Here is a 22603-nt window from a genome sequence, read left to right as displayed (position 1 = left end):
ATAAGTAAAACTGTATGACAAAGACCGTTGGAATCCGAAGATTTAAACATCTACTCTCAGGTAGATTCCTGAACTTCGGGAGGTCAGACGTTCATGATTCCTGTATCGAGTTACATCATATGTTCCGTGCTGTTGATTGCTCTAAATACAGCTGTTGTGCCTAATCATGAGAGATCTCTCCAACACAGATCAGGAAGCACACATCTCTCTTTGACACGGCAGCAATGCACAAAAAAAAGAAAAGAGATTGCGCTCTTTGCGATTAAATTCCTTGACGTTCAGGCATCAAGAACATCATTTTTGCTCTCGCACCACACATCTTACAACTGATACCCCTCTCGACGGAAGACCGCAAAGGGCTCCGAACTGATTGCACTTTATAGAAAATGGCTAAAAGGAACTGAGAAGCACGCATCCTTCTCCTCAGACCATTCAAAGCCATCAAGGTGAAGATATAAGCTATCTGTCTTTTCCTATGTGCCTCCAGTAAGCATCATAACCTGGCTTTCTTCTCGTTGCCCCATTGAGGAGAGAAGGAGTCAGAGAGAAAGAGAGAGAGCGAGCAAGAGAAGAGAGTTTTGTGTGTGGTTTGTTTGGTGTGAGGGAGTGTGTGTTATCAAGAGAGATAGCGAGAGAAAGCGAGAGAGAGAGCGAAGGGGGGTGGAAGAAAAAGGAGGTAGAGAGAGCGAGAGAAAGAGTAACGTGTCGATCACCGATTGTCCCTCTTTTCCTTTTCTTTCCCCTCATGCACATTCACCTCCGCCGGTCCATGTGACTGGTGGCCTCCCCATCGTGTTGGCGGTCCTCCTTTCAGGAACTCTCCACAGAGTCATGCTCAGTCCAGTTCACTGGATGTAACACTCCATTACTTTAAACTACAGACCCGCTTTGGGCCCACTGAAGGGTATGCACTGGAACGACGTCCATCAATACTGGCCTACCCAATAACCCTGCACAACGCATACATACATGGGTTTTTTTATTTATCTCTTTTACAGTAATTATTTTGGTCATCACGTTTTTTTGGGGAAAGGCTTTATAGCTGATTGTTGATATGGAGCAGCCCCTTTAGGAGCACCACAGAGGGGTGATGGGGTACCAAAGAGAGAGGATTGGATATGTGGGCAATGGGAAAATTGATGAAGAAAAATGGGACGCGGAACCAGTAACAAATCGTGGGATGTCGTACAGACCTGATAACTAAATTTTTTCAACGTGGACGTCGGCCCACATTAGAACCTTTAAACGTCTGTTGTCTCCACTGGCCTCCAGGGGGCCGGGAAGGAAGCAAAACCACGCTGCCCATGCCATGCCACAGATATTGATCTCAGGTGTTAACAGACCAATCGCTCTTTGAGGAATAAAGCAGCCCAGCCTTTTCTGGTTAAAATAGATAAATGTGCATACCAGCTAGCATAATGCAACTTTAAAGCTTCTCTAGTTCGTATTTGTTCTCTATATAACATGTGTTAATTATCCATTGACTTTTTTTTTTTTTTTTTTCCCCTCTTCATCAATCATTAGTCTAGAAAATTGCCAGATGTCCATAAGCTTCACGAAACTCACTCGATGTCACTCGACTCACTTACTTGTAATGGCTTGATTTGTCTGTCCACATTCCACATCCAATTACAGAAATAATTAAAGCAGCAAAACCATCACTCCGTGGGGGCTTAAAAAAAATGAACCATCAATCAAAATAGAGCTTTGTCTCTTGCAAGGTGACTATGCTTTTCTCTCAGGGCATTTTCAGACACAAAAAAAGAAGGCATGCAGATGTAGAGAGTTGCGGCTTCTCCTGTTGCACACTATATAAGGTCCTTCTGACTACGGGCAGGGCTCAGTTTAATACTTTCAGGGCTCAGGCCAAAAAGAAAAGGAAACAGGTTATACCTCCAATCGCGCGAATTTCAACAAATAGAGACAGTGAAATAACAGATATTGATACCCGTGGTGTATACAAAGAAGTTTAAGCCCAGTGACAGTTAGTTACTAGGAGCTATGCATCACCCCCAAGGACACAAAAGGAGGCCGCAGATAGCAAAGACCTCGCTTAATTGCTGACTGATACAACAAAGCTGGACCTTTACAGTACAACATGTAATAATATAAAGTATAATGTAATCTCAGTTTAACTACCGCATTACAAATTTGGTGCCCTTTTGAGCCAGGAGTTATGCACTGGTACAAAGATGACCATAATCAAGATCGATATGTCATTAGTACTCGTCCACTTTTACTTGCTAGTGTTGGTTTTTAGCAGGTTTTCCAGCCCATCCTGGTACAACACAGTGTTTTTAAAGTCTATGCACTACTCTGTTTAAAGACCCCCAAAACCGCATTTTCATCAGACTTGTTGTATAATGGGCATGCACGTGCCGGGGGAACAGGAAGCCTCACGTATAACTTTTACTGTAGTCTCAGACACAGAAATAAAATGGTCTTAGAGATGTATACATCAGGACCTTGTAAGACCAAATCATGGTGAGAACGTTGGCTTTCATTATTTGTGTTGCCAAAGATCGCCGTTTGCGCTTTGAGACCGCAAACAAACACCCCTTGATTTCCAAACCAAACCCGGGTCAGAAGTCTTTTCAATGTCTTCAGTGTGAATGCGAGGTGCAAACTAAACCAAGTGTGCCCTGAATGTGTACCTCAGATAAACTTCATTTTTTACATTGTCTTCTCTTGATGTGCATCATGATTAGCATAAATTTAAACGTCACACTAAGAGACAAAGCTGACCCGGTCTTCTTCAAGGCAACGACCAACCGGTAAGCAACGTATGTATTTTGACCTTTATGTATCAAGTTGAAATTGGATAAATTTAAGACTTTAATCCAAGGCTAATAGTGTACCTAAACAGCTCCCATTTCTAAAAACGTGAGGTGCACAAAGTTCTTTATAGCTCTAGCTCTCAAAGGCGCACCAGTTGATGCTTTAACTTTACAATTTCTTTGGTGGATCACCACCCCGCACCTTTTCAATGGTATGAGCTGGAGTTTCTAATCAAAGGATTTACCGGGTATTGCTGTTCATCTTACTTAAAGATTTTTTTCTATCAGTTATCAATGCACATCAAAATCAACAGGAAACAATAGAATGAAATTGACCTCCCTAAATTAAGGCTGAGCCACCAAAGAAAATCCAACAAAAATCGACCCTACTCTCCAAAACCCGTATGATGATTGCTGAATTGATTGATGATTGAGGAAGATTGGATTAAACTAATAGACTGGCTAATGGGTGTACTTGCTGGGATAAAGCCTGACATCCCCCCCCGAAAGTTGTGATTGGTATATAAAAAAAAAAAATAGACAAGCCAGCGGTTTTTTTTTTTCCTGTCCAGAATACATAATGGTGTGTAGCCAGACCCATACGCCCCTGCTTTCACAACAGCCCGTGGGAGCTCTAACCATGTCTTTACGAACTAAGCAACAGTTACCAACCGGTATCATGGTGTACTCCACCAAAACGTATTTTCTTATAGTCCTTTGCAAGGATTTGCTGCATCGTACACTGTGGCAACCAACGCAGCAGCATGACAATTCCCTGAGCACTTGTTCTAATTTAGCGTTTTCTTCTGCCAGAGTTTAACAAACGGGCACTTTTGGGTAAACTCAGCCCCACTTTTTCTAACCAGCCACCAATACCAATGAAGAGGGGTAGGACAAGCTCGCAAAAGAACCACCGACACAATCCTACAAGTACAAATGCTGGACCACAATGGAGCAAAAAAAGATCTAAAATAATCAAATAAAATAAGCTTTGTATGTGCTCAGCCTTCCTTTCATCCAATCCGGTGGCGAGAGCAGTTAGGTACTCTACTCTTGTCCGACCGTTTTCCTTACTGATCTTCTGGTTCCTAGCAACCAGATGCAACCAAAGCATCTCTACTGTAGAAACGCAACTTCCCAAAGGCGCTCCAAGTTTTGTGATGTCTTTATGAAAGGTAATACAGCATTGTCCACCATGAGAATGATGCCGACAAGAGCATAGTGACTAGAGATGTCCATACCATTTTTTGCTTCCCAATACTGATTCTGATAGTTTAATATTGCTTATACGTCCGAATCCCGAGTACTGATCCTGAGTCCAGTGTGGTCTATATTTTATAATTTTTTAACGCTGTATACTACTATCCCCGTAATAGATGTGATAGATTTCTATCTTTCTTGTCAGTCTGGCTCAGTTAACTCCTCTTTTTGTGAAACTTATGACACACAATCAACAGCCAAGAACTTTCTTTTACTCATCCTTTGGCAGTCAGTTAAACGGAAAAAACATCAAGAACTACTTTTAAAGTAGATATTTTTTTTAGGACTTTTATTATTTTGTATTGTATTGGGTGCGCTAAACTCCCATACTTCCCGATACCAGCGTTGTCGTGCAGGTATAGTGTCGACCTGATTACCTCTCGATTTGACCAACCATGACCAATCAACCAACGCAGATTTGTTTGGCTGCCCACATGAAGAAAGGCCCTAGTTCAAAACTCTAGTTTAGCTGACATCTTTTTGTGATACAGGATCACAGATTAACAGTTTACTTGGTTTTTTTTTTATTTTTTGCGCCTTACTTACGGTTGCGCTGCCTTGCGCTCAGCGGTTTTGGGGCTACTCTGGTAGAGCACATACAAACAATATGCCACCACACCCGCCCAACACCCACACACGCCACAGCCACCTCCCGCTTAGGAAATTTTCCTGGAAATGTACTTCCGTTGATCCGACTAATCCGGAAGTACACATTTTTCAACTTTCTTGTGATTTTATCAGATGAAATCAAAACCTAGCTGTTTTAACATATTTTTTAACTTTGGAATGGCTGACTGAAATAAATAGCTTTTACAACACAACTTTCTGCACCAAAAAATATTACCATGATGGGCGGCAACTACATTTGTAATATTGTTCCCCATAAAAAAAAAAAAAGGGCCTAATCAATGTGCAGATACATGTATAGTATGCAAAAATTAATAAGAGTTTGTATGAACAAAGAAAGGTAGACAGACCACAACACCCCACACACACACACACACAGATAGAAGATAGATAGATAGATAGATCATTGATAGATTATTAGATTCTAGCCACATTTCTTTCTTCAAAAACAATTGCTTCTTACATTTTTGGTGGATTACTTTTCAGTCAATCGCCGGGGGAATCTAATGATTGACAATCCGTGTCAGCAGACTAGTCTCCCACACCCCCCCCTTTTTCAGTGTCAACTGTTTTCATAGGGACTGATGTGAGGGTGTTATTTCATGCCATGGTTTAAGAGAGAAAAAAAAATCCATTGTATTAGGGAGGAGGCAAAATTTTTAAATAGATATCAAAATAACAGATAAAAGCCAAAACATCTACCACTAGATCTATGTGGATAATTTTATTTTTTTATTTAGATAACTGACACTTCATGGCGACCCATTGTATCTGTGTCAGTGCCATCAACGTACCAAACAGGACAATTTTTGAGTGCAAACGGAAGTAGCTGCACAGTCCCCACCCTTCTTCCCTTACACCCTCAAATATACTGAAAATACTCCCAGCACTACTGAGCAGATCGTCATACTCACCTTCTCCAGCGCCTCTGCCGAAAGACCGTATCCCACCTCTCAAAAAGCCAAACGAAACTGAGGACTTGATAGATTTACCACCCCTGTACCATCTTTTGCTGATTAAACCTTAAGTAAAACAGTGCAACTTGTTACAGCTACCCTGAACTCTGCTGATTACCGATGAAAAGTCAAGCCATACTGCGATAGCTAGCAAAGACCAGCCTCCCCCCAAGTTTATATTCCTAATAAAGTTGAAGGTAAAAAAAAGATCACGCAAGAGCTCAAGCCGGTTTAGAGCCTGGCGCCATAAACCAGTGAGATGGTTTGAATGGTGCTTTCATTGAATGCCTCAATCTGTAGCTAACAACTGCACAGCATAAGAGAACATTACCCAGTCCGGGAATGTAGAATTATTGTTCCAACTACATAGAGACTAGCCTCTCTCATTTAAAAAGTTTCGCCTCAATAATCGGTGTGTGTGGATTGTTTTTGAGAGTATACACGACTGCTACAGCACGCTGCTAGCAGCGAGCTAAAGCCGTGATAAATTAGCCATCATGTGGGTCCTATGACATAAAATAAAACTAAAGCCACGAATAACAGCCCTAAAAACGCATGCTATGTATCTGTAGTTATATTCTGAACCGATAAATTGGACAGAAGCAGGACAGTGCCGTGACCAGGACCATGTGTACCTATATCCCAAGAGTCAGTAGCCCACACGCGCCCACACACTATTCATGTCCGGGAGCGCATGCATCTTCCTGCACATTTCAGCAGTTCCCTCCGGTCCAGCAAAAAGCCAGAGACTGCGTGCTGGCAGCGGCAATTTACGAAAAAATGACACATCGACCGCGACAAAATCTCGCGCCTTTAACAAGCGGGGTGTCCATACCGCTGCCGGAGCAATACACATGTCCAATCCTTGAAAACATTGTGAAAGTAAAACAAGCTTGGCGTAGATCGCTCACACCCTCGCCTCGGGTCCAACCGAACCAGGGTGCTGGACGTTAACGCCGCCCACCCGCGATTACGGGTCACCATATACTTGATTTGCAGACGGCGTAATAACCACACTGGAATATGATGGTCAATAATTTCCATCCTTATGATATTAATAACAATACCCCCTAGGCCGAGATAGGCGATCACAAAGTGGAACTAATGGATAAATAGTAGCCATAGGCGAGCAAAAAGATTTTTACAGATTTTAAGTAAAGATGAAACATTGTTTTAATCCTTTTTTATTTTATAGGTGAAGTTTCATATTCCATAACTCGAATTTTCCAATTCAAGACCATGTTTTAAACTATTTCCAAATGAAATTGTATATTTTGGTCTCTTAAAGGATAACAAATAGAAGCCACTTTTTACACTGATCTATACTCCAACTAATTAATAATAACTCTTTGTCAATATCATATACGAAGGTTCATAAGTCCATTTTTATTTATTTCTTTCTTTTCTCTTCATGGGTTTGTTTATATTTTACTTATCATTTGGTTTTAACCTTGTTCTCATATTGTTAGGTGCAGTAGCTATTTTTTTCTATAATCTGATGTTATGAGCTGCGATGACTGAGTGTTTGTTAAATCATGTCTAAAGAAATTTAAACAAGGCTGCCGCTTTAAAATATGTATCTGCACATTTCAGCAACAGGGCATGTTCCCCCACAAAAGTGGCTTTACAGAATCTAAAGAGCAGTTAAAACAATTAAAAAATCTAAACATAAAGTTACAGTGCAGTGCCAAGAACCGTTATTTAAAAAAAAAAAAAGGCAGCATCAAAAAGAAAGTCTTTCCGCCTTGTTTTTTGAAAGACCTGAGAGGGTGGCGCAGACCTGCAGTTTGTCTAAAGATTTATAGAAACAAACCCTATATTATGCTCAATGGAAAGCTACATAAATAACACGTGAAATAAACAGTGCCCAGAGCTAATGATAATGTGTACACCTTTGCTTTATTCCATGGCAAAGTCAAAAGTTCTTGCTAAGGACACCTGTTCTTTTCACTTCTATTTCATTCCTATTTTATTTTATTTATTTATTACTGAGACAAGCTATTTACACTCACAACTGTTCTTGTCAAATAATGATGAACTGTGTGTTGTTTTATAGTAAGAATGAACCTATGAATGTAAGAAAGACAAATTTCATAAAGTGAAAGAAACCTAACTCTTACATGTGAATAGGTAATATGTAGGTATATTCTGTAAATGTCAATAAAGTAAGTTCACGTTTAAAGAAATTGCTATCCACTATGGGTGGGAAGTAACATTATACGTTACGACAAGTTTGAGGTCAGTACTTTTATGTGAGTCTTTCCAGGCCATTTTCGGTACTTTATAATTCTACTCACTACAATTCAGAGGCAATATAATACTCTTTTTCCTTTGTGCTACCTTTATTTACTAGTTACCTTGCGAGGTTCAAGTATTATACAAGAATTTGATCACCAAAATATTTAACTGTAAACTCAGTTATCCAGTTTATATTGGTATACACTTGGAACTTCCAGTTTTTCTGCAGGCAGGTGTTTAATTAAACCCTTGTCTTGTCTTCACTTGTTGGACCTTCCTCGAATCCTCGGTCGAAAATTGACGTCATTCTTTTTGGGTTTTTTTAAAACAATTCTGAGATCAAATTTTACATTCATATCTATCACAAATATTTTCTTTATTTCTTTAAAAAAAATGAGATACATAAATGTATTGTTTAGGAATGCAATCATTCTCTACTAAAACACACTTAACTGGAAGTGTATTTGTTTTTGTCACAAGGTTATCATTCCTGTTAAAAATCCACTATGTGATAGTCTTATCTTGGAAAACATAAGTGGTCCATATCCTGAGTAACTTAGTCAGGAAGCCATCTTCATCACAGAAAAATAAGGTAGGCTATGGACAGTTTTTTTTTTTTTGTCAGGGGTATAAATATAGGTATATATCTATATACTATTTTTTTCTTTTTTGTACCCTTTTTTATTCTTGTAAAATGTGAAATGGGTCCATTTGACCCAATCTAATACAAGGGTTAAATGATTTTTGGTCCATCCCGTTTCCATCCATCATCATGTTGTTGAGGGAGTGCAGCTAAATAATGCGAAATCTAAATACTCAATTGCTCCCCGAAGGGAAATTCTGTCTTACAGGTGCACAGTTATATAAACCTCATAGTTGAAATCTTAATTGGTTGTGGAGGCATGGGTATTTTTACCTGCTAGGAATTTGTATATATAGTATTTACAATATTAAGGAGTTTGTAATGTGACACCTTGCCTCTACAAAACCAACTCAACACCACCACAACCCATCCCTCCAAATGACAGAAAGTTGAATCATCAATAATGGATATTTTTCTCCGATGTCTACTTAATGTGTATTTGTGTTTATGTCTGATTTCTGATTCTTTTGAGCTGCTGTAAACACGTCATGTTCCCCAGTGTGGGATTGTTGTTTAATAACAATCCAAAGCAAGGGAGAGAATAGAGGAAACCAGGTTCAATTGCCAGAATGAGAATGTACCACCCAATCTGAAACAGCACATTGTGCTTACATCTTGGGAACACCCAACCCGTCACTGCGCATGCCCAGCAGCCAGAGACGGTACATACAGGTGTTGTGTGGACTGAAGTACGGGGAAGAAAGAGTATTCATGTTACCAGAAGAGTAAATGTATCATAGAGTGGGGGGGGAGAGAAACAAATGGGAATTGTTGTTTGATACTTCTTGAGAGACCCTGCAGTAATAAAAAAGGCAAATGATGAAGACCGATACAGTTATGGTTGAGCTCCAGATGGAGGCAGCATGCAACATAGCTTAGAAACTAGATGTATTACTATGGCTTCCCTCAATGTCTTGAGGAAGAAATAAGAAAAGCACGATAAATAAGAAACGATTGTGGCAGTATTCTTAGACGTGTAAAAAGCATATGAAATATCCTGAGGGTAGAAGGTCTTTTTATCACTGCCTATGCTGGAATTGGGGAAATATGTTTTAACTGGGTAATGGACTTTTTAAATAATAGAAGTTTCAGGTGAAACGGAGGAGCATCTAGAAATGGAAAAAAATGGACCCACAAGGAGTGTTAATCATCCATGCTGTTCACATGATGATTGATGAGGTATTTACATACTTTGTAATGTTCAGCAGGACATGAAAAGTCCTATTTGCTGATGATGGTAGCCTATAGAAAATGGGGGGGGGATCATGAAGTATATGTTCCGGCCTCAACCTAGAATCAGGGCAGTTAAAATCCACAGGCTGGATAGCGCTGTGGATTTAAAGAGGTGAGAGACAAAAGTGTGTCTTTCTCAGCGCCGGCTGTTTTATTTCTGAGCCAGAAATACTTTGATGACTATGACAACGATAGGCCTAACAACACTAGACAACTGGACGATTAACACACACAATATAACTTACACTATATTATATAAATATATACTATGTAAATGTCTTTAAATCGATTAATACTATCATTATACCTAGTTAGTTATGACAAACAAGATGTAAACACATGCAACGATCAAGCTATCATTTGATTCTTCTATGGATATGTTACAATACAGCAACCTTGTCAGAAATCAATACAAGAGTACTATAGTCAGATTGAAACTGTCCCATGTCTTGTGTTATTCATCACAGATGCAACGGTCCGCCTTGGTGTGTAAGTTACCGGCACGCGCATATCACCTGACGGCGGCTTAGCCTTCACGAACGTTGACAGCTAACTTCACCTAGCTCGCTAGCTCCAAACTGCTAGAACTACCAACCCATATCACCACATATAGCAAATCCTTTCGACACTGACATGACAACTATCACGAGAAAACCATACTATGGTATACCTCGTTTGTACTAACATAAATTAAGCAAGTTTAAATAGACCTGTGGATTAAAAAGGGAGTGAGATACAAGAGTTGTGTCTTTCTCAAGCGCCGCTTTATCTATTTCTGAGCGCTTGAAGGCTACCGTCCTCCACGTCAACCCCCTCGGTGAAATAGTCATAGCGCATCTACTGGCATGAAGTAAATACATGGTCATGAATACCCTACATGTAATGAACTAATAAAAAATAGGAGGGTTAAACTTTTTTTTTTAATTACCTTCTCTACCCATTACCTCTCCCCTCTTTAATAGTGCTCCTGTCATCCAGAAAACTAAACTGGACTAATGGCATACGGTGGATTCACGACTATTGGTCAGAATGTCAAGTAGTACGGTCTTCACAGGCCTCGTCCTGAACATGAAGGCAGCCTGCGGATTTCAATCACAGGTAAGTAGTATGAAGGTAAGATTATGTCATGTCCTTTTATATCCTGGTCCAGTGTCAGTTCTATTGTACGTCCATCAGTTCGGGAAGGATAAGCACCTTTCAGGAAAACTGGGTGGCAGCCATGGAAAAAGGGGTAGCAGTACAAGCATTAGTCCCGTCTCCAAGGTTGGTAGAGGTCTCCTGGCATGGTCATACTGAAAATGTTTCTGTGTTTTTGACGGCCGAGTGGTCCTCCGCGTTGTTGAGGACCTCGCCTGCTGTCTGGGGGAAAGCACAGCCATCTATACAACATCTTGAGAGCTCCCACCTCTCCACAACATCCTCTTTTTGTTGCCTCAGTCCTTCCACACTGGGGATTGATTTATCTTCTTGTACGGACATTGGCTGTGCTGTCCCAAGATCAGATTGTCCTGGCTGCCATACTCGCCCGACTCATTTGTTTGGCTCAAAAAAAACCGGTTGATATTCGAGCTCACCCTCCTCCTGTGGGGTCTTGGTTCATGTGGGTGGTGTCTGACAGCCCCTCCTCTCATTACAGGCAAGGTCTGAGGTTGGAGGATCACTCCCCCTCCTCATCTGAGGTGTCGACATGAGACTGGTTCTCTCTGGTTGGCATGTGCCGTCTCTGTCCTGGGGCTTTCGCTTCACACACAGTGTCACATCCGCATGACTGACTGGTAAGATCACTGACAGGCAAGAGGAGTGTTGCGGTGGGCTCCCGGAGGGTTTTGTCACCTGATTCAGCTTTGGATTCGATATACAGTCCGTCTCCCACTCTCAAACATCGGTGACTATTCTTGCCCCAGTAAGATCGAAGTTTGCGCCCGGGCCAACGCTCTCTCCGCAAGTTCTTGACAGCACATACGATCACCGGGTTTGCGCGGACTCCTCTGGCACCTTGGTCGTAGTGCCTTTTTCCCCTTTACGCCGAATACTTCTTGTTGTTCTCATCAGCACTCCGGTATGCACCTGCATCCGGGACTCCCAGGTGTTCTGTGCATACTCCTTGCCTTGTCCTGTACCAGTCGCTCTGGGGGTCGGATGGAATGCGGAGTCAATGGGCACGGTTGATGTCGTTCCAAAGCGGAGAAGAATGGTGAGTCGCCCGAATTCATGTTTTGTGCAAATTGTAGCATGGACATGCCGGGGAGATAGTCTGTCCACTCTGCCGCTTTTCCTCATGGAGCGCATTCATGAGCATCTGGAGAGTGTTCTGTCAGGCGTTCAAGGGTCCCCGGGCGATGTAAGAGAGTAGTTTCGAGAGCAAGATTCCTGCCAACTGCTGCAGTCGATGGAACTATGTTTTCAATTTCCCGACCCTGGTCCTGTGGAGCGTTTGAGGTACCCAAGAGCGTGGAATGAAGTGTAGAAGAGCTTTTCGCTGCTGCTTTGCCAGACTTGTTTCGATTTGGGTATGCTGTGGCAAAACGTTGAAGTGATCTACTGACCACCATGATTACTCGTTGCGCTCCTTTACTGGATCAAGTGAAGGTAATCCATAGAGTTCAGCTCAAAAGGTTGCACTCGTTGTGATGAGCCCATTGGTGGCTTTCTCTGAACAGCAGTTCTTGTTTGGTTGATGCATGACACTGGCGGTGACATGTTCGATGTCGCGCTGCTAAAAGGCCAGTAGAACCGCTGCCTGCAGGTGGATGACTTTATCAGCGCCAACGGGTCCCTGTCTCGTGCAGAGGGTTTGAGCACAAGTTGACTTGAGTGCTTTGGAAGGATTCAGTTGTTTATTCTGTCCCCCCCTGCCTGTACAGAATACCTTAATCCGTTTGAGCTTGTTCCCCACTCCTGCATCAGTCTTCTGTTTCTGGTGATGTTGGCCTCCGGTCTTTGTCCTCTCGGATTACTTCCACACCCTTTCAAACCGGATCACCCGTCATGGACTCTCTCCCTTTTCTGGTCGGCTCTGTGTCCTCTGTGGTGAACAGGGGTGTACTCACCAGAGCATGTCTACATCACAGGCGAAGATCGGAGGGCGGTAACAGCCCCGACACATCCTCATCTCTTTGAGCTTTATTCCCCTGCCAGAATGTACTACAACTTCGGTGGCATTATCTCAGTGTAAACTCCTTCAGGTGGTCCTTGATGTTCACTGGAAACCTTGATATGTAAACTCCGCCTCACATTCACCTTGCTGCCTGTACTTGATGTTTAAGTGGATCGTCTAATTCGCCAACCCAGCGATTCCAACTCTGCGTTCAGTTTTGGCGTGCTCAGGAAGTAGGTGAGGGATTTTTATCTGTCTCACACGTGAATGTTTTGTTGCATAATAGAGATAATCACGGAATTTATCAACATATGGCCCACTTCAAGCAAAACTCAGCTTACTGGAATGGAGGTGGTAATTCCTTTCCACAGGCCGTGAGTGACCTGGACCCAAGCAGCTAACCCCCGAGTTGGCTTTCTGTTCCTGTAAGCACGCCCCAAACCTTCATTGTATGCATCAGTATGTAGATGAATGGCAACTCGAAGTCGGGTAGGCAAGATGGGGGGGTTTGATCAACATTCCACCAGGCGTGACACAACATCACTGTGTCGGGGGTCCTTGAACTGGTGTCCTGGATGGTAACTGACCATTGCGCTTGGGCCTTTTGGGTGGCTTGGCTGCAACCGAACTTCTTGTTGGTTGATCAGGATTTTCTTGAAGCTTACACAGTGGTCGGGCTATTCTGGAAAGTCCTGGATAAATGAGCGATGTAGCCCAAGAAACCAGTAAGCTCGGAACCTCAGCAACATCTTTGGCTCTCTCTTCTTCAGCTCCAACACCGCTCCAGGTCTTTGGGATCTACCTCAACCACTACTATCACTTGTGACCATCGCCAACATATCTCACTTGCGTTTGAACAGGCTCACACTTTTTCGTACGCAGCTTCACACCATGCTCTCTCTAAGCAACTACCGAACTGTCTAGTCCTCAACTGTCCCTGGAGAATTATCTTGGCAAAAGCAGAGCCCATCATCCAGGTAAGGAAAACAGCAGTTATCCCTTAGCCTTCCAGCATGCCTCCTGCAACGTTGGAATGGGGTGGCCGGTGCGTTGGTGGGGCCAAAGGGGAGGCGTACCACCGTAAACCCCCAAGGTGGTGCTAAAGCTGTAAGGTGCCGCAGGTCTCTTCAAAACAGTCCTTGGGGTAAGCACTACTAGCCCTGGTCGGATTATGGAAAACCATGAGTTGCCCTCTAACTTGTCACGTCTTGGATGCGTGGAAGCGGGTGGCGGTCAGGGAGGTTTACTTTTCAGACCCCCGGACGTCCACCCAGAGACGTAGCTCAAATCCTTTTTTTTCTTTCTCACACAGACCACAGGAGAAGTATGATAGGTGGGATTTTTTCTGGATCCAGCCACGGCCGCGTTATAACATAGTCTTTTACGTCGTGATACAAGGGCTTTGGGATGAATTGTAGACTTTGGACTGGTGTTTCTCTGTAGGTTGACTCGGGTTGGGGTCGGGATACACCAATGTTAGTTATCACGTCTCTGGCAAACACATCCTACTGCTCAAATAACATTGCTTACCTAGCCTCTTTTCATCCTCAGCCAGGTTGTGGAACGCCAACAGGAGGGTGCCACTTGTCTTCAGCTTTAGGGGCCGGTTTGTCTGTCTGGCTCTTCCTTTAGGTGATCATTACAATACGTACTTAACTGTTCTGAAAGGTTTGTCAAGTCATCCTTCTGTGGCTCAGGACTTCGGTCGATTTCACTCACCACTTCCTCAAGAGTGACCGAGCAGTGATTCCTTTTGGGGCAAATCAATGGCATGTTGGGGTTGCATTTGGATGGGATTTAACTGCATTTCATGAGAGCCCACAAGGGAATGTCCAACTAATGCAGAAACAGTTCTAGCCCTCAGACGGTGTTTTCTATTAAGGCTCGAACAGCATGGATGGTTCCCAATGGCAACCCCCTAACCCGGCACCTGATTTCATAGCACCTACCACTGGGATAGGACTCCTTTTTGCCTGTGTGTATGTACACGGGCTGTCTCGTCGTGGTGTTTATCTAAGGGCAGTGACTAAGCCTCAACTGTGTCCTCAGCGCCCTTAAAGCGTAGTCAGGATAGCCAGTCCCTTCACAGTGCTTGTCAGCGCTTTATGATCTCAGCTATGACTTTACTTCCTACAGGGACAGGCAAGTCTGACTGACCATAGGCACTCCAATGGTCCCGATACCTGGCGCTCACTTCCAAATCTCGGTCAACCTCTGCCATCCATCAAGGGAACTGTGTACATTTTGCTGCTGATATTTCCAAGACTGCTTAGCACAAGTGACTGAAGTGATTGGATTTTGGACGTGGTTAGGCTCTGTCTACCGGCTTTGCTGACCTTGTCACTGAGCCCCTGAGTCCTAAAAGCATTTCTAATTGCACACCGATTGATGTTGCAAGAGACATACAACGTTTTCCCTATGGAGGCTGGGCTAATGCTTTTTTTTTTTCCTGTTTGGCATGGTAGGTTAGCGGCTCATCTTAACAGTGGGCTGAATGCCTAGTCACAGTCACTGGCTGCCCTGCTCCGCACCTCCTCCCGTTTCCTGAAAGGCTCTCTGTAGAACAGCCGATAGCTCGTGTCCTGCCTGCCACATACAAAACAATGGGGACCGCTCAGTTCCGTCTCCCTCCTACGCATCTGTGGCATCTAACCCTTTTTGTCAGTTGACAAGTGACTGCAGCGACTAACCAGCTGTGCCAGGGCGGCCAGACGGTACACCTCTGCAGACCGATCAACGATTGTCATGTGTCTGGTCAGTGCGGATACTTGACCTTCAGCTCTCTGATTGCAATCACGGTGAGCCTGTACTCTGCGTCAACTTGACTAGGTTTGTTCGCATCAGTCTGTCCGTCCTGTTCTTTGGGCACTTCTTACAGTCACAAAGGCCCCCCAGCCTTAGCTATTGCCCCCAGGCGTTTTTACCCTCCCTCTTCCGGCAATCATGGACTTGGTCATCTGCTCTAACAAAAATCATCACTAGCCTTGCCTGTCAGACTCAAGTTTGAATGTCATGTCTAACTAGTGTTCGTTTCCTCTCATTTAGACCTTGGTAAAGTGTGGTGTAAAAAAGTCCCTGTACAGCCTTCTGTCATAGCTAAACATCTACAACCAGGTTTGCTGTGAAGTTCAGCAATCTCTCTGCTTTTACCCCATAAGCCTGTAGAAACTGCTGTGACGCTCCCTGTCATGTTATCCTAGCTTACTGAGCTCTTGAATAGCTCGGTTTACACTTTTATCTCTGATGTGAGAGCGGAGAAATCCTTTTAAAACACCACCGTTCCTGTTATATCTCATGGTTATAGAGCTTTCCCTGAATGTACCTCTGGTTTAGTTATCCTTCAGAACATCTCTATAATTTCCGTCTCGCTAAACCCCTCTTGTAACGCGCGTCCATCTGCGTACAAAGACCATTAAAGGAATGTTCGGACCCTGTGTCAGCTATCTGACCACCGTGTATCGTACACTCCTACGGGGAGCAGGGCATAACTCGACAGTCTTACTACCTGGCTTATTGTGATGCCACGCTTGTCTAACGGGTGAACCACCACGGCAGAATCTCGGCAGGCGGTCTCCCCGTAGTAACAGTTGCAGAGTATCTCTTTCCTGGGCGTTTGTGTTATAACATGTTCCAAGATGCATGGTGGTGGCTTGTCCTTTGTGGGAGGGAGAATTGAGGTGTTGGTGTCACTGTCCGTTCCCAGCTAACATTGCCACACAGACCTCACCAGCCGAGTCGGTCGATGGTCAGTTTCCATAGCAGATCCTGGGAGAGATAGCTGAGCCATGGCCTTCTCTTCCATCGCTTCAACCTCTCATCCTGAGTAGTCAATGATGAAGTCCTGAGAGCTCTGGCTCCTATAAGGCCCTCAGTTCTTATCACCGCCATCTTCAATTTCCATGCAACCGACTGCAATTGACTCGAACTCAGCGCTGGGAGTTTGTGATCTGAAAGATCACCATTCGCGTGGTGTTACTGATCATCCGTGACTCTCACTCCACCGGTGACCGTTGCTCTCTGATGCGCTCAACACAGCAGCCTTCCCTGAAGCTTGGACACCTGGTCTCACCGTCGCCGTGACCTGGCTCACTATACCTCGCTTTCCTGGATTTAATCCCGACGGGGCCCCCATTGTTACCGGCCTCAACCTAGGGAATCTGGGCATGTAACAAAGCCACCTGCTGGAGCCCTGTGATGAAAAGAGGGGTAGATACAAAAGTTTGTTCTTTCTCAAGCGCCGGCTGTTTATTTCGAGCCAAAAATCTTTGATGACTATGACACAATAGGCCTAACAAACCTAGGAACTGGACGCTTAACAACCACCCAATTATAACTTACACTATAATTATATAAATCTATAATATTAAATGGTCTAAAATATATTAATACTCTCTTATACTTAGTTTAGAAACAAACCAATGTAAACCATTAACGAATCAAGCTCATTTTGAGTCACGTCTATGGAATATGTTTACCATACAACAACTTGTCAGAAATCATACAAAGATACTATATTCAGATTGATTACTGTTCCATTCCTATTGTGATAGTTCATCACAGACGCAACGGTCAGATCCGTTGGTGTGTAGTTTACCTGGCACGCGCATATCAACTGACGGCGGCTTAAGCCTTCACGAACGTTGCACGGCTAAATTCACCTCGCTCGCCTAAGCTCAAACTGCTAGTAACGACAAACCAGTAACAACCTATACATAATACATTTCACAACGAACACATGACAACATATGTCCCTGGAGAAAACCATACTAGTGGTATCACTCGTTTTGGTCCTAACATAAATTTCAACCAAAGTGTAAAAATATACATGTGATTGAAAAGGGAGGTTGAGATCAAAGTTGTGTCTTTCTCAGCGCCCGCTGTTTAGTTCTGAGCCTTGAGCACCGTCGCCACGGCAACCCACTACGTGACACTAGTCATAGCGCCATCTACTGCAATGAAGTAATACATGGTCTGAATACCCTACTGTATGAAATATAAAAAATGGAGGGGTTAACTTTTTGTTTTAATTAACCTCTCTACCCATTACATATACCTGAGAAGGTGCAGGAGCTTTATACCCTAGTGGAATTGGGGAAGCGAAATGAGAGTCTAGGCTGTTTCTTTTTTTACTAGAAAAGAAAGGATGAAAGTATCAACTGGCGTATGTCTGGTAGGTAAAGTTTTAAATTTCCTTGGGGAGTTTCTTGACATTAAACTTACATGAGGAGCATGTTTAAAAAGTATAGGGAAATGTAAAAGTCTAATGAATTTTATGGAAATGTCTTGCTGTAAAACTGGGGAGCAGATGTGGCATCTTTGTTTTTATTTTTAAAGATTATTTTTAAGCCTTTAGTTTTGACAGGACAGATGAATGACATGAAAGGGAGAGAGACGGAATGACAATGGATCACAGGGCCAGCGGTCAGAAGTCCACCCAGGCAACTGCATTAGGAGGTCATCCACTCTACCACCGAGCTATCTGGGCGCTTGGGTAATGTAGCATCTTTGAAGCAATTCATTAATAGGCAATGATTGAATATTGTGTTTGTTTTATGAATCTGCTTGCCAAGTCAGTTTTAGGCTGGATTAGATATAGTTTAATTAGGCGCTAGACTATGTACCGAGCTGTGCGATCTCCCCATTTGTTGTTTCCTTGCAGGTGGACGGAGATGCCCCTCCCCCCGTCTTTTCTGAAAAGCGAGATGTTCTTTTGGCCCTGGGACACGTTCTTATGTCCCAGTTTTTTGTCTGTAAGTGTTCATAATTTGTTGTGCTAGTGTGAGCTTTCATGCAGTCAATTCCAGCTGTACTGCTGTCCATAACTTGATTACTCACTACCGATCATTTCCCAAACACAAGGCAGTAACTTCAGGCTAATATTGTTCAACTTTGACTTGATTCAAGGTGTGATCACCCAGTTCGATAAATTTCCATGCAAATTTGGAGAAGAGGGGGCAAAACCTCCAGTTTTGGATGCAAGTGAGGCCCGTGGCACAGGAAAGCTCTATCCTGACAGAAACTTTTGTCCAGTGGGCCTGTGGCATCTATTGCCTTTATGGCAATTGGAGTCCCGTAGACTGATTTGAGGCCTGCTTGGAATCAAGTCCCGAAATCCCTGAATCACACGTTTGGTTTATGAGTTCCATGGTCATTTAATATAAAGAATTCGGGGCACCTATTAATTTTACTGATGTTCAAAGGTCCGAACAGGTGGGCCTACTGCGGCGCAGCTTTGTTATCCCAGGGGGAATGTCCAAGCCTGTACGAAACCTCAAATTTCCTAGGTTTTATCACAGTGGATTTGATGGATTCCTGATGCAGTGTGATGGCTGAACAGATTCCGGACCCATAAAGTGTTTAATTTGTAGTGACTCTGTGTCAGCTATCATAGTTGGGACAGTACATCAAAGAGTCAACATACCTTGTATATATATTATTCTGCATTAAAGATGTTAAATGTGAGTGGTAGAAATATCATTCGACTGGTCCAGCTCATGTAGGTAAGAAACCATTAAAAAGTTGATAGTTGCAGGAGCTGCTCAAAGGAACCATAATGTCACCATAACATCCAATGGAGGTAAAGTATTGTTGTGGCCGGGATCAATAAACAAAGGTAGGCACATTGTCTCCATATAAGTCAGGTACTGTGAACTTTTTTTTTAAGGTCTGGTTGTGCTTAGGTGCTAGTTCCCTAGATGTCAGCACGCAACGTTTTTGGTGCCGGTTTTGCGTAACCCCCAAGAAGAAGAATGGATCCGTTGTCCGGAAAAAATCCGCCATGTACACCGTTTCGTTGGCACCACTGTTCTGTGGGGAGGCCTTGTATTTTTTTGGTACCAAAAAGAGACAGATACAAGTTGCACACCGCAATATTTAGATAAGACAACAAGTACCTAGCTAGCTATCTTTAAGGGTGCTAGCCACGGTAAATCTTCGTCCGTTAGCTAGTTCCTTTAGCTCGGCGGAACGTTTTAGCTATTAAATCCAACTGACTCAACAGGCTTCTGCTCTGCAGACTACAAACAAAAATTGAACTGTTAAATGTAGTGACTTTAACCTTATTGCTTGTCATAACGTTTTTCTATAGATTGTACTAGTCCCCTGAAAAGGTGGTGATGCGGGTGGTTCAAGTAACCTGCAAGGGTGCTGTTTTTGGCGACGGGGTGGCAGATTCGGAACGTTGTCCTTTTGATATGTGCACCAAGACTTTCACTGTATCCAGCTAGCTAACTTTTAAACTCCAATGGTTACGCGCTTTAATGTCGTCCGATACGTTGCATCTAAAGATAATGATAGGTGCACCAGGAAACAAGCACGTCTGCGGCACTTTAGGGGGCCGGACGAGCGAGAGAAAAAGAAGACAAATATGCGGGTGATAGCAGAAGGAGAAGCCGTCGTGCTCTCGCCTCTAAACGGCTCCCCCGCATTTCCCCCCCCCACCCCCCCCCCCCCCCCCACCCCCCCCCCCCGCCCCCCCCCCCCCCCCCCCCCCCCCCCCCCCCCCCCCCCCCCCCCCCCCCCCCCCCCCCCCCCCCCCCTCCCCCCCCCCCCCCCCCCACCCCCCCCCCCCCCCCCCCCCCCCCCCCCCCCCCCCCCCCCCCCCCCCCCCCCCCCCCCCCCCGCCCCCCCCCCCACCCCCCCCCCCCCCCCCCCCCCCCCCCCCCCCCCCGCCCCCCCCCCCCCCCCCCCCCCCCCCCCCCCCTTCCGCCCCCCCCCCCTTTCCTCACCCCCCCCGCCCCCCCCCCCCCCCCCCCCCCCCCCCCCCCCCCCCCCCCGCCCCCCGCACCCCCCCCCCTCGCCCCCAACAAAAAACAATACACAATCCAGCTCAGTTTCAGTATGCATTTGGATCGCTACTATAGCAGCCATAATCCGTACTGGAATTCGACAGCCGTCGCTCACAGTCTGAGTAACACGGGCTTACCGACACGTTTACTATTCCTGAAGCAGTAGTGTGTTTTGATCAGCAGGGTAAGTGGCCAGAGTGGCTCGAGATGCGGCGAAGTACACATCCACGCGCCCGCATATTAAAACCTCCCCGGCGCCCCCCTCTCTAATAACACAGCATCTCGGTTTTCAGTTACCTTCGTCGCTGTAACGAGCCATCGTGGTTTGAGAGACAGTATATTACCTTGGCTTCAAACACTACCGCCTTAATATTACTGTTCCTTGACATTAACACACACACACACACACACACACACACACACCCACAACACACACACACCACACACCACACACAAACCACACCACCACAATAACACTACTATCACCACACAAACGCAAAAGAAAGTACTATGCCTAAATTCATTCTCTAACTAATTGTCGGGACAGTGCACATTTTTTCATTTACGACTGATTACAATCTATGCAATTGCTTTAAAATATACTTTAAACAATCTTGTGTCTTGACCTGCAGATGCTTGTTTGCATTGACGTTTTTTTAGAGGAAGCACACTCTTGGTCTAATTTCAGAAAATGAATTCGTTTGATAATCATGTACACATCCCAGTGCTCGACGTGAAATTGATTATCTGCCTGGTAAGCGTTGAATTTATGTTTTTAATCATCTAAAGCAACACAAAGAAATAAAAAAGACAAGAAAAAAAAAAAAACAAGGTCCTACTTTGATATAGTCCTGGGCCTGAAAACCATGAATTGTGGTCTAAAATGATTAAATCATGGTTGCACTAAGTCTTTTTTTCCCCCCTTAAATGCTAATTAATCTATTCAGCTACGCCGACTTGTGGCGTGTTGTTTTATACAAGCAGCAATGTTTGTGTTATGCAATCTTAATCGCTGTGATGAGTGTTCACCACATGTGCCTTTGTATGGAAAACTGTGTTGGAATAGTAATAAAAAGGTTTACATTGAAAACAATGGAGAAAAAAAAAGGCTGATTTTTGTTTGTTGATTTGATCTACGTGTTATTAAAGCGCTCATATTATGCTCACTGCCAGGTTCATAATTGTATTTTGGGGTTGCACCAGAATAGGTGTACATGGTTTAATTTTTAAAAAAACACCGTATTTTGTTGTGCTGCAGCTCCTCTTTTCACCCTGTGTGTTGAGCTCTTTGCTTTAGCTACACAGTGAGGCATCTCACTTCTATCCTATCTTTGTTGGGAGTCGCACATGTGCAGTAGCTAGGTAAGGACTACTAGCTAGAAGCTAGCGCTGCTAGTGGCTAGGCACCCCCGTTCTCAATGGCCAAACACTGCTACACGAGTTCACCCTAATCTACACTAGAAATTGTATAGAACTACTTACATGTCCCTCATCTGCAGGTAATCCACGCAAAGTTGGAAGTCTCCCGGTTAATCCTGCGTTTGGATAAACAGCTAGCGGATGTGGTATTTACAAAAGTGGTTAGCACATACCAAATGTATCGGCCGATGACGTAGACGATTAGGGACGATTATAACCAAGCTCACCCTGAGACTGAAGGCAGGACACATTCAGTATCTCACTCAAAACAGCATGGATGGGTTTTCCCAAGTTTGTATGAGTGTGGAAGCACCAGAGACACGAAATAACCCCCCAAATCCCAGAAAAAGGGATTTTGTTTTCATAATATGGGCACTTTAAGTGGTGATCCTCTGGTGATTAACGGAAAGGTTGTTCAAATCTTCAGTGATACAACTCGGAGAATGACACCAATCTAAATACGTGTCTATCAAGGGAGGCAGGACGCAGATTGAAGACTCCTCAATCTAAATCTAAATTTACTCAGTAGCCGGCAGCAATCCCTACATGTTGTGCTTTTTTTTTTT

Source organism: Etheostoma spectabile, unplaced genomic scaffold (assembly GCF_008692095.1).
Source record: "Etheostoma spectabile isolate EspeVRDwgs_2016 unplaced genomic scaffold, UIUC_Espe_1.0 scaffold363, whole genome shotgun sequence".
Classification (NCBI taxonomy): Eukaryota; Metazoa; Chordata; class Actinopteri; order Perciformes; family Percidae; genus Etheostoma; species Etheostoma spectabile.
This window is presented reverse-complemented; position numbering follows the sequence as displayed.